The following is a 13,434-nucleotide window of genomic DNA, read 5'->3' on the forward strand; positions in this document are numbered from 1 at the left end:
AAAATACGAAAAGGTACAATGGGTATATTAACAACTGGATTACAATGACATCTTTGTTTCGCACACGCTCGTTCACAGTTTTCCAGCGCCTGCTCTCCGTGCTGACGCACCGCGTAATCCCGTCCTCGCGCACTTCGCACTCCTGTCGTTCCCCGGATCGCACTCTCTCACCGCATGCGATGCGAGCAAGGTCCGAGGTTGCATACGCGCGTCTAAATCCACGCAGGTGCGCCAAAGCGGTGGACGGGTCCACGCACCACTCAGGGTCCAAGGGGCGGCCGCCGCCCAGGGGAAGGAATTGTGCAGTAATAAAAAAACGAACGCTAACAGACTGGAGACTTCTTTCAAACGTTTCCGGGCTCTCATAACAGGTTGCATAAAGAAATGTGCTTTTACCTCATTTTCGTGGCCAATAAAATATACGCTAGAAACTAAACCGTGAGAAAGAGACAAGCGCCTAATAAATCGGGCCAATAAACGACTAATCTAGCAGATAGAATGATGCTGACGGTGCGGATATATGAAAAAAAAAATGTAAGCGTCGTATGTTACTAGCTTATAAAGAGGTGGCAAGTCGTGGTACTGAGATGCTTAGCTCAATAATTTAATAATTTTCAACAAACTTGCTTCAAATCCTCATTTCAGGGTGATTGAAATATTCCACTCGATTGAGCACTATTGTATGAAAGCATTTTCGTTGGTTAGCAAACTATTCGTAGTAGAACACAGCATTCACAAAATACAACTTGAACAGGTTTGGGTGTTGTAAACAAAACAGCTAGGCGCCTTTCCAGGGCGACGACGAGCTTCGCTGCTGGCACAGAGCCCTACAGAGATGAGCAGCAGCAGCAGCGCATCGTTCAAGATTGGTTCAGGTCCTGTCATCTAGGAAACGCTTGCTAAACGGAGGGTACTGAACCGAGACCATCGAGCTGCTGAAAAAGCGATCACTAAAAAGCTCGAAGGATGACGCGACAATCGCTTAACCGGCACGACGGCGACAGTTTTATTTTGTTTCAAAGAGGGCGCTCCGTTCTTTCGTCCATCCAACGGCCACTCGTTCGCTCGGCTCGACGTTCGGTGGCACCGCGCACGGAAAATGCTTCTTTCTTCAAGAAATATGCCATGTAAGTTTTCAAATTTTTTCCTTCAGATTTCATAAAGCGTTTGTGTATATTGGAGCAAAATATTAGCCTCTTAGATTGAGCATTTTTTAAATTACAAGCGTTGTCTAACATTTCATTGTTGCTGCAGGCTGCGTAAGCCATGTGCTAGGGAGATTTGTCTTCTTTTAGCATATTTCTTACGTTGTTCACTTTTCAAAAGTGGTTTTTAAGTGTGCGCGACTTGATCCCGATCATTTTGCAGCTTATTTCTAGTTAAACCGTTACTGTTTTGCAGAGTACTAATTTCCTAAAGTAAACAACTGCGTGGCATCGTAGCCCTAATAGCCAACTTCGGATATTCACGGCGTTACAGTGGCTGGAACGGCGTATAGCCGTTGCATGGCTCGGCTGCTCGGGTTCCCTCGGGTGACCTCCTCGGGCGGAGTCGGCAGAGTCCGGGCAAAAGCATATTTTCTCGTGTCTGGTGCGATAAAACGCTAACCGCATGATTCGCGCGGCAGCACGATGCGCAGTGCGCTGAGGACCGCTAAAGCATTGCCGCTCGGCGCTGTCGCCCAGGTTCTGGGTTTTCAGTAAATCGCTCACGATGCTGGAACCAGCTCGCGAGGCAGCCAATCACAAATCTTTGGGGTACTCACCTTCGTTTTGTTTTTGTTTTTTGCATGCAAAGTTTGTTTCCCTAGTCCGGTATGAGTGAAAATCCTGCGGACGCTCATTTCGTCTGATCCGTGCATATGCGAGCACATCGAGACGGTTTAGTAAAAGCTTGGTAGGGTAGTATTGCAAAAGAAAAAAGACTAGTGTGGCTAGATATTGCGAATTTTCGAAAGTTGCAGAAAAACGCCACTGCTTTCAATCATGTCTGCATCGCAGTATAGTAGCGCGCCGCTGCGCTTGGACCATTTTTTTTTGTGTGTGTGTGTGTGGGGGGGGGGGGGGGCTCGACGTTTTTCAAGAAATTTCATCAGTGTTGCTGTTTAGTGCAAGAAACTGGATATAGCGTAACTGTACTCATTTCCCAAACGAAGAGGCGGCGCTAACAAAGCAATGCTGAAAACGCGTCTCTGTCGCTGAGGTCCTTCGCTCTGTGCGATGTGCACCAGCGTCAGCGACAGGCGTTGGCGTCGTCGTCGCGCGATGCATCGCCAGGGATTGTCGCCTATTTTTTTCCTTCTGTATCGTTGCTTCCGCTGCAATAGATCAGTTGCAAAACCTACAAGTCAGCTTCCCTGTGCGGCAGACATTCCTGCACAATGGCGGCGTAGACCTTAATAGTTGGGTACAGTGCTAGCACATCGCCTGACGGGTAGGGCAATTGCTGCGCCTCTTGCCCATTCGTCACAGTAATTCGCGTGCGCATTGTCGCCCCACTATTACCCTCTCCGGTTAGTGTCCCTTTTCTAAATTTTCTTTCTTCACCCCTAGGGTGACAGTGCTCCCCCCTTTATTCCAGTGTTAAGAATGCCCGAAAACCTTTCTCTGACAATGGCCTGTGCGTGGGGAACTGCATCCCAAGTAGCGTGGACTGTGGTAGATGCATGTACTGCACCTAACTATTATTCCTGAATCAGGTTCTGTCGCCACTGTGCACGAATTCCTGCCTCACAGGGAGGCCGACTTGTAGGTTTTGTAACTGGTCTGTTATAGCATGTCCAGCAGGGCCGGAGCCTTCAGTGTGAGTGATGGGTGGGCTCAGGCAATTTCTGTTCCAGGCCGGGTTCGGGTTTGTAGCATGAGGCCCAGGTCGGGCTCAAATTTTATGACCGTGCACACTTCTAGTCGCGTCGGTTGTGTAGCACACGTTTGGCGCCCGTGCCTGCTTTTAATTTTGTTCTTCGCACCATGACACTTTGCTCCAGCATCAAGACAGCATGAAACATCAGTATGCATTTTCCGGTCGTTATGCTAACTGATCGCCCCATCGCCCTGGCACAGCTATGTTATACCATGTGTAACATAGAGTTGCAGTTAGTCCATTTTTTGAGACAGTTTTCAATTGAAATTATAGATTAACTAAACAGAGAAGAGCCGTGGTATGCTGTTATCATGATTTAGAGGCATCGATTTAATGGAGACTTTCTTTCCTTGCATTTAGGGCTCTTTGCTCTATAACGCCTGCAGTCCAGCTGCTCCACTTGTATCATCGCACTGCTTTTGCACAAGCAATCATATGCCATCAAAGGGGTGCTGCTGCCTGAATGTGAGGCAGACAACATCATCAACATTTTGGTGCTGCAAACCTGTCAACAACTGTGGGAGCCTTGCCATGAAACATGCTGTGTGTAAGGAAACATTGCCTCGGTAGGTATGACACACTGCCTTTGTTTTGCATTATATAAAGGCTTTAAATGCTCTGCTGGCATTTTACTAGCTCAAAACTTACTTGTTCAGAAGTCTTGCCCACCAGTATGCAGAAAATAATATCCTTCATGTCCCTGGCAGTGCTTTAATAGCTGGTGCTATATTTCATTGCTTTATTTCAACAGTATGTGACTATTTCAAGTTGAGGCATGATTGAGTGAACCTGTGGTGTAATATTTCACAATAACAGACATAGCTTGTTGAACTGACGAAGTAGTAGTCATTTGTGTAACATGGGAGTGCAGGTGCTTTCAGTGGTCGAATACTTAGCATACTTGATTATTCTTGCATTACAAGAATTCGCAGGAAGCCTGTATTGAGGTTGCAGAGAAGAAAGCCATTCAGTATTGCTCAGATTATTTGCCTTCCACTCTGCCTTCATTACTGCTGCCTGCATTGTATATTTGTTCATACAGACATGCAGTTACTGACTGCTTGTACATTTCTGGTTGCCTACACTGGCTTCAGCCATGTAGATGCAATATTACTTTGATGTAAACCAGGCTATTTACTTTGCTCAAAGCGACAATTATAAATAATTCTCTCCCCAAGCCACTGAGATTCGCCATTAGCTCCCAACTCGCTTTATTCGCAGCTGCAATGAATTTATTCTGTAACCCTAGAGCAAGACCTTTGCAGAAAGGAGATCATCATGCAATGCTCGTTCAAATTTTGTAAATTTTAGAGAACATTCTGTTTGTTTTTGCATATGCTTCTGCGTTCGGAAAACAGAGCAGACTTGCTTACAGTGCAGGAGGGGTGGGCTGCAAGGCAAAAGGAAATTATTAGTGCAGCTGCTCATTCAGGCGTGCATTCCTTGTGGATTTATTGCTCTTATATATGTGCACCTTTGCCTGCATGCTTGCCAGGGCAGATCACTGCCACCCCATAATGGGTGGCAGTGATCTTGCCGCCTACCCCTCAGGGGGACTGCCATTTTCGAACTACCTGCCCACAACCAACTCACCTCCTGGGCTTCAAATTTGTCATACTCAAGGATGATTTTCTGTGTTTGATGTTACCAGTGACGCCATTTAAGATACACAGTGTGCATCATTGGTCCATTAGTTTCATTTCGGGATGTTGTCACCCCTTATATTCCCTACTCATATTTCTTTTTCTACATCCCCTTGCAACTTCCAAACGAAATAAGACGTATAAAACTGCCAAACTCCCGCAGTCTCTGAATGCTATGTCAAGAACAAAAAAGTTTTTCATGTCTTAATAAAAGTAGAAATGATCCCCCGATTTTTTTTTGATCGTCATTTCTAGTCAGACGGTTTAGTGAACTGCCACATGACCAAGCAAATTGCAACTTTAAGTGAACTGTGGAGTCATGCGTTAGAGCAAGCATATGGATCTTGTGTTGTTTATCTGCTTAACTCCAAATATCCTCCTTTGTCAGACAAGATATTTTTTTAGAAAACTGGATGCGCCAGAAGAAAGCAGATTGGATTCTTAGCAGCATTGTTACTTGTTACACGTGCGTTCCACCCCTGTGTACATGAACTCGGCAGAATTGGGTCGAGTACGTCTGTCGAGTGAAAAATCAGTTGGTGGGTTCATGTATACACAGTCGGGTCGAGCAAAATAGGCGGCGGAGCGGGTCGCGTTAACTCGCTTGCAGGGGGTAGGTTAATTCGTTTGACCCGCTTATCTAAAGGCATGTAGACGCTGTCCAGTCAGGGAGTCTAGTTATGGGGAACTCTGGGATATGAAAAAGCCTCTGGAGCGGCGACGAGCGTCACTCGAAATGAATGCTTTTTAGCGCTCATCAACGATAAAAAATAATCGAAGCTCTCGATAGTAAAAGGCAATGGGATCAAATACGAGTAAGAACTTGCACAATAACTTCGAATCTCGATGCTACGCTCTGCTACGATACTTACTCACTAGAAAGCGAGTTCATGTAGACATAGCCGGATCGAGAATGATGACCCTGCTATTACTCAACGCTGATTCAACCCGGTGCTGTCGAGTTCATGTACACAGGGCTATTGTACTTGTAATTCAAGGTGAACTCTCAGTTCGTTTATTGCACATTAAATTTGAGCGATATTGGTGCTTTTTTGCGTATGTGCTGTTTTGTTCTGCAAACAATACTATTTCTCCAGACACAATCTTATTCTTAATTTGAATACAAAATATTGTCCATTTTTGAAAAAAATATTATTTGTGAGGATGTTAAGAAATTTGATTTTGAAATATATTCACAAAACAGCAATATTTTATAGATACTGAAATATAAAATGTGTGCGAAACAGCTTTTCAGGTAAGGATTAAACTGGTTTTTCAAGGAACTTGTGATAGGGTGAAAGTGAAAAATCACTGTCATGCTAGATGTATCGTTTTTTCACATCACTTTTTCCATAGTCACATCAAGCATTGTATTTTAAGGTGTGCTTAAGCAATGAAAATAATATTTGGCCTGAGATACTCAGGCAGATTACTATTCTCTATACCAACAACTACTATGAATTGGTTTGAAGAAATCAGATGCCCGAGCACCACACCTGGTTCCTGGACATAAAATCACCCATGTATGCCTAACTGAATATAATCTTGCACGTGGAAGGGTGCCGATGGTATGGCCATATGATTAGCTGTGATGAAGGAAAATGCATACCTGGTAGGCTGCTAGCTGATAAGGAAGTACGATATCATTGTACTCAGATCTAGCATAACATTGTTCTGCCTATGCAAAGTAAATTTCTAGTACGTGCTCGATTGCTCATTGCAGGCTGACTGTAATAATTTTAGCTGAACAAGCATGCACTGTATGATTACTAGAACTTCTTGTTGGGCTTGCTCGTATTTATTTATTATAAACTGAAGGCGCCGTAACAATGCACGCACACAAGAAAAGAATGGGACAGAGTTCCACTCACAACTGATTTATTGTGCAGAACAAAGTACCTATATCTCACTGCCGGCACATGCGCAAGGAACACATTCAGCTACATCACATTCAGCATCATGTAGTTTAAGATAAGCTGTGTTCAAGAAATGCTTTCTCAGAGAAAGAGGCTGTGGTATGAGGCATGGGCTTCTTGAACATATCTTAAACTACATGATGCTGAATGGGTTCCTTGCGCATATGCTGGCAGTGACATATATATGTACTTTATTCTGCACAATAAATCAGTTATGAATGGCGCTCTGTCCCGTTCTTCTTTTCTTGTTTGTGTGCATGTTGTTCTGGTGTCTTTAATTTATAATGAGCACTGTATAAAAACTATTCCTTGGTACATTACAAGTAAGGCAATTGTTTATAGTAGAATGCAGCAAGCAATTAAGCTGTGAAAACAAAAAAGCTGGAACTTGAAATGGTACGGTTATCTTGATAATATTGTATGCGTACACATCCTTGAGAATATCTGCGATGTACACATCTCCCTTCAGTAAGCTGATTGAACATAGCTTGAGTGATTCTGTCAGGGCAATTATTTCTTTATTCTGGCCGCAGTAATGTATGCGTGCCTGTAACTGGTGTACTGCAGAAAAATATTTTTTAATGTGTTCTTTAATATCATCCAGTTTTGCATGCTTAGTAATCCATATTGTCTATTGCAGGAATGTTCAAGAATTTTTTTAAAATTGAAAGTTCTGGAGCCTGAACCGTCATATTGTTACGGACGACAAGGAAGAAGAAGCGGGCAGTGGCGCGGGCAGGAGCGCTCGCGCTAGGCCCGCGAACATTCATTAAACGTCATCTACCATCGTCATCGGTCATGTTCTGTCTCCTGTCTTCATCGGCTTGCCGCTTCGTAACATTTGGTTGGAGGTGCGGCGTACGGCATCCCCATCCTCGCCTTGGATCATCGACGCCATCTTCAAGCCAGGACTATCACCGAGGGCCCAGGGACATCGCCGAGCAGCTTCGCCCCAGCCCTTCAAGCCCAGACCTGAACAACTACCACCGCCCAGCCCCCAGCCCGGACCTGAAGACAAGGAGAACAGACATACCGATCAGAACCGAGATGAAGGACCCGAAAGACCCGAATGACCAGAAGGAACCGATGGACACGAACACGCAACCCCCGCCCAAGCTGCCCGACGTGACCTCGAGCCATCGGTCCCATGGACTCTGGTGACGGATGGTTGACAGCTCCAAGGGAGGCGGATCACCCACGCATCAGACATCGTACCGGCAAGCCATTCTATTCTTCCTTCTTCCTCTTCTTCTTCAAGCATCCAGACACGCCCATCTTCATGCCATAAAATCATTAACATCGCTAAACTTCCTCGTCCACGATCGGGACGATCGCTCGGTGGCCCCGGGTCATGTTACGGACGACAAGGAAGAAGAAGCGGGCAGTGGCGCGGGCAGGAGCGCTCGCGCTAGGCCCGCGAACATTCATTAAACGTCATCTACCATCGTCATCGGTCATGTTCTGTCTCCTGTCTTCATCGGCTTGCCGCTTCGTAACAATATTTTCAGGAACTGTAATTCTAAATGAACACTAAGCCTCCACCTGAAGTTATCGGTTTGCCAGAAGCAGGTTTTTCCTTCCAAATATCTTTCTTTTGTATCTGGAATGGATATTATTTTGCATATATGTTTATCATCCCTACGTCATAAGATGCTACATGCCCTTGCAGGCCCAGAAACCTGTCGCAAAGTGCTCTAAAAGAAGAATGTGTGGCAATAGGCCTTCAGTATATACAGTAGAACCCCTTTATAGTAAAGCCACTGAGGCCAGCGAAAATATTTACTATATCATGGTCTTTACTGTATCAGTGGTCTGTACTGACATGGTCCTGAAAGTGCTGTCTATTAGTTAAATAGGCACTTACTGAACACGTCTTGTTGCTTAATGAAAAAAAAAAACCTAAATACCTTCCATCTCGCTTTTATCATCTCTTTGTGTGATTTTTTGATTATAAAACTTCTCTACATCTTGTGGAAGTACCTCTGAAGCTTGAAGACTTGATTATGAATGCAAACAAGTTCGATTTCATGTAAAAACTAAAGCCTTGCATGAAAATGGTGTTCCTTTTTGCTCTTTCTGTCTTTTAAAAGGCAGTAAATGATAAATTCGCATGGCACTCAAGTGCTGTAAGGCCTTACTCGCTGCACCTCCACTTTCTGCCACCACTGCCTCATGATTTGTACTGCACATTGCAGTGAATGTTGACCCATTTCTTTCCCTTCCCTATTTCTTGCTGGACTTTTACTCCTTTACTTTCTGAATGGAACACGCCGCCTCCTTGCTATGTTTGTAGACAGCTTTACTTTTTCTTCTTCGCGCTGCCCGCTTTCCCCGACTGCTCCAAGGCTTTTGTAAAGTAGGCTTCTTCTGACTGCTGCTGCGGCTAGTAGTAAAGCCACCTAAACGAACACTTGGGGTTATTGTTCTGTTTTCAAATACAAAAAGTCTTGGCCTCGCGACTCTAGGTAGTGCGCGGGAGTCGTCGCCATGGCCAGAAGCACTTTAACTGATTTTTACCAAAAACATCTTTACTACAAAGGGGGAAAATGTGCAGTTGCCTATGGAAGATGAACTGGGACTTCAGTTTCAGTTATATCAGAAGTTTTACTATAGCGGGGTTGTGTTTTTTGTACTCAATCGTATAGAGCACCCAGACTTCATATGTGTTTGGATAAGTGTTGAGAAGGTGAGTTTAGATTTTATGGTGATATATGCTTGTCTTCTGTGCAGATGTCATTTGTAAGACCCACGGGCCAATCTCCTCAACAAACTGTTCCTGAATGGTTGTTTCCTGCGGGGTGCCCAGCTTACTACCTGGGCCATGCGCTTCCCCCGCCCCGTCAACCTCAGCACTTGATCCATTGACCCTTCACTGCCAACTATCATGCTCAACATAGTCCACTGCCATTTTCCATCCATGGTGGACACTGCCCTGGAGTGCACCCATGCTCAGCCTCCTATTCCTGCAACACCTCTCGCACTACAAGGCTATTATAGTACATCAACCCTGCTCAACATGTCCAGCCCCTTCCATCATGACCAATGCACACTGCACCCCATCACCTCTACCTACACTACCTGGTCATGTGCTGCTTAGTGCCCTGTTTCCAATTACACCTACTAGCCTCTCCCATATTAACCCTGTACCCAATGCTTCCTGCATCGCATTTGGACCCTCTGATGTCCTTGTGGCATGTACATGTATATGAGCTCTCAATAAAATGTTTTCGGAAAATATTTTGCTTGCCTGATTTAATTACATGTTTTTATGGCTCCTTAAGGAGATGACATGCAAGGTGGTATTGGAAAATGACTGCATAAGAAAACTACAATTGTCAGAGTGACAGTTAAGCAAATGGCAGCAGTAAGGGCAAGGGTGAAATAATTGCATGGCTAAAGGTGGCTTAACAGTGGCAGTGCCAATGCCTCGTTAGCCAATGAATACTAGTGGCATGCCAATACGTGACACTAGGGGCACGGCCAGCTGATAGCCTATGTTGGCAGTGCCAAGACTGGTGCAATGTTGGCATATAAGTCGGACCAATATATAAAAATGTAGTAATTTCTCAAAAAACCAGTGTTACGCCAATGTTGGTACCAATTTTTGTCGACGTTGGGCCGGGGTTGGTGCGATGTTGGTGTGCTGCCTGGGTAGCTTACGGGGGTCTCGGTTCTGGCAGTCTTGAAGCCCATAGGTAGCGTAAGAGGGTTCTAGCACAGCTTTCGCCTTCGCTCTTGATCACGTTCTACGTGACGCTGGCGGTAACAAAGGACGTCCCACGTCCGCCGCTATGGCTGAGGGTGGCGCTGGTGAACACTCTCAAGGTTCGTATACAGACAACATAAATACCCAAGAAAGTAGCAGGGGGGACAGCGGCCGATGTAGCTCAGTTGGAAGAGCACCGGACGCGTTATTCGGAGGTCGTGGGTTCGGATCCCACCATCGGCACGTTGTTTTTTCTTCTACTTTGTGTCTAATTATCTTTCCCCTAAACAGATTACATTACTAATTTCTGTGATTATCCAAGCAAACATTAAAAAAAAAAAGACAAAGTACCATCCTCAACGCTTTCCTTGGCCTCGCTGACTGTTGGCTTATTTCCTTCATGTATTATAACGAGCACCCTCATTTCCCCTTGATTGATCTCATTTTTCCTTAAGTAACAGAGGTTAAAAAAATATTTAAAAAATTGCTTCACTAACCATATTGGCTTTCATATTGGGGAAGTATACTCAGTCATTTTTTTAACTCCATCTCGGTGATTTTACCAGATGACCTGAAGAAGATTTCTTCAAAGTTAATTTTGTCCATTTGTTTTGTTGCGCTCTTGCAAGTCGACATTCAATTAATTTTCAATTTCTGGTGTGAAATTTTCTTCTTAGTTTATAAGCATGCCTAAAGCAACTGCAGTCCAAAATTCCTTAAAGGCTGTCATTTGGAAAGGACAACCTTCACCCCTAAGCCTTCTGCACGCCACGTACACCAAACTTACACCTTCTTTACAGTAGATCGCTGCAAGTGGTGCCAGCTTGTAGCCAACTTACATAATGTGGCAGGAGTGAGACCTGATCGTGGTTTACAGAAAGTTATCTTGTGCATCTGAATATGCAATGAAAGCTCTTCATTTGGACATCAGTATGACTCATTGGATAGTTTGAACTGTTATACTTGGTCCCGTGAAGCACCATGAAAGTCTATGTGTAAAAAGAAGCTCATTAATTCAGATGCATTTGTTCTGCACAGATAATTCTAGCTCCACGCCACCAGTACATAGGTGGCCTCACAAATGGCACATGGCCTGAGAATCGCTCCTTCAATACGGCAACATAGTTGTAGAGCTACATTGCTTCCAAAACGTGGACGTAAGTTATATAGTTTTGACCCTCAAAGCCATTATGTCGGTGTAGGTCATGTGGCTTTCAAGTTTCGATGGAAGCAAAATGCAAAAGGTGCCCTTGCGCTATGCGATGTCTGCACTAAACCAGAGCTGTCCACAATGATGTCTCATAGTATGAGTTGCTTCCATACATAAACCTTTTACTGCAACCATTTTGAACTGTTTAATGTTCTTGACATTTTTTTATTGTTTTTTGGCTAAGTGCTAACATTGATTCTTGTGTGTATTTTGTACCTGTATTAATTTTTCATGGCACTTTTTTTTTCTTCTGCAGGTACACCTGGCCAATGGCCACGAAATACCAACGCAAACATATGAATCCCTAATGGCAATGCCTAAAGAGTCCCTCTTCGTGAAGAGAGCTGCCACGGCACTGTGGTCATCGGAAGAACTGGCCCAGCGCAGCTTCACAGGCACGTTGTCGAATAGGTTCCTGTCCGAAGGAGGGGACAAGGTCCCACAGAAACAGCTTACGCCGGTGAAAGTGGACACAATAAAAGGTAATTGTTATGTCCTCTCATGGGTAGCACATGTATATATTGTACATTAACATAGAGAATTATGTTATTTTAGCCATAGTTGTTCCTGATAAAATAATACATATGAACGGGAAATTGACGCAAATGTAGAGTGGTTTTCTGTGGGGCTGCTTTTTTTACACTGAAGTTAGTGTATAGTTGGCTACTTCATGAGTCAAAGTGGCAGCTTTTTCTCATAGCCAAACTCAATGATGAGTGCGTCTGCTCTAATTAGTGGCACTAAGGGAAAAAATCTTGGTTTTGTTATGTTGGGATGGGCTGTTTTCTCGCACCAATGATCTCTGAATTTATAATAAAGAGCAGTAAATTTCGTTTTTCAAACCTTTTATTGAGCATTCTGCTTTGAATTTAAGGCCTCGGGTTTCCTGTATGCCCTGCCATTTGGCTCTTGTGACATTGGCTCAGCTGAGGCCACAATAGAGTTCAGCCCTGATGAATCAAACCTGGATATTCCATTTTGTTGGCTATATTAAATACAAATTATCCTCTTGGACGTTGGATGGGATAGTGTAAAATAGCTGTATGAAAGATCAAAGTACGATTTTGGCAGTCAGTCTGTATATCGAACTGCATGCTGCACCACTGCAAATGATGCCTCTTTTTATGTCCCTCTTTGACAACTTTCCGAGGCCAGAAATTGGTCACATATTTGGCACCCACTGATAGCACTAGTACTATGAAACCGTGTGATGAGGTGGATGTTGCTGTGCTTGAGGGTGCCTTTGTACTCATCGCCTTTTGATCTATATCTGTTTGATGCCATATCCCCTGTTATGATGAAACCAGCCTAACAAAACTTAGCAACAGAACTTGCGTGGCATACTTTGTTGCAGGAGGCATTATAGAAATCAGCTATATTTCAATTTTAATAAGGGAGTTGTCTGATAAAACTGATAACAGTGGCCATTTTATTACAGGTAGTGGAGAGTTTGAAAGTACCATCTTAGTACAGATATGATGAGTTACAGTGTGCTTCCAGCAAGCTGTTCTCTGGCACATTGTTGTAAGAAGCTCATCACTAGCATGGCGCAATGTATTCTTGCAGCACGGCTATGGGGCAGTTCATTTATTGCCTTTTTGACATAATGAATTGATATTTTAACATGTATATGATTCCCTTCCAGTTTGATATACATATCAGTTCTACTACACATAGCTTAGTCGTGCTTTTCACATTGGTGTGTGATTTTCTTGCAGTGTTCTTCCGGCATTATGCTCGGAGCCGGGGCCTTGCCGAGGAAGAAATTTCCAAGGCGGAAAAGAATGTGCGGCTGTGGCTGTCGCAGAAGACATGCGAACTGCGGCGCAAGAGGCCTTGCAATAAAAGCTAAGCTGAGCCACATCTAGAATTAGTTTTTTTTTCTTTCCTTATGCTATGCTTTTGCAGGTCATATTGGCAAGCATACAAATTAAGCACTAATGTGTGCATGCTGTTATGTATATCTGAACAAGCTGCATTGCTATCGACACACTTGGAATCTGCCTTTCTCCTCAAACTAGCCCCATTGATTGAAAACAAACCACCAGCTTCTACTGTGCTTGTGCAGATAGTGCAAGGGCCTCAAGTGGCAAATGT

At 44.1% G+C, this 13,434-nt stretch overlaps 1 long non-coding RNA gene across 1 annotated transcript; it reads left to right on the forward strand.

Annotated features, from left to right (window-relative positions):
• Positions 1-1,009: 1,009 nt before the first annotated feature.
• LOC146172139 (uncharacterized) lies at positions 1,010-9,658 on the forward strand. Its single transcript, XR_014702570.1, has 3 exons — positions 1,010-1,127; positions 3,223-3,428; positions 9,152-9,658. It is a non-coding gene; the product is annotated as an uncharacterized LOC146172139 (long non-coding RNA).
• The last annotated feature ends 3,776 nt before the right edge of the window (positions 9,659-13,434 follow it).

This window comes from Amblyomma maculatum, unplaced genomic scaffold (genome assembly GCF_055883805.1).
Source record: "Amblyomma maculatum isolate TAMU_Amacu unplaced genomic scaffold, ASM5588380v1 scaffold_13, whole genome shotgun sequence".
NCBI classification, from domain to species: domain Eukaryota; kingdom Metazoa; phylum Arthropoda; class Arachnida; order Ixodida; family Ixodidae; genus Amblyomma; species Amblyomma maculatum.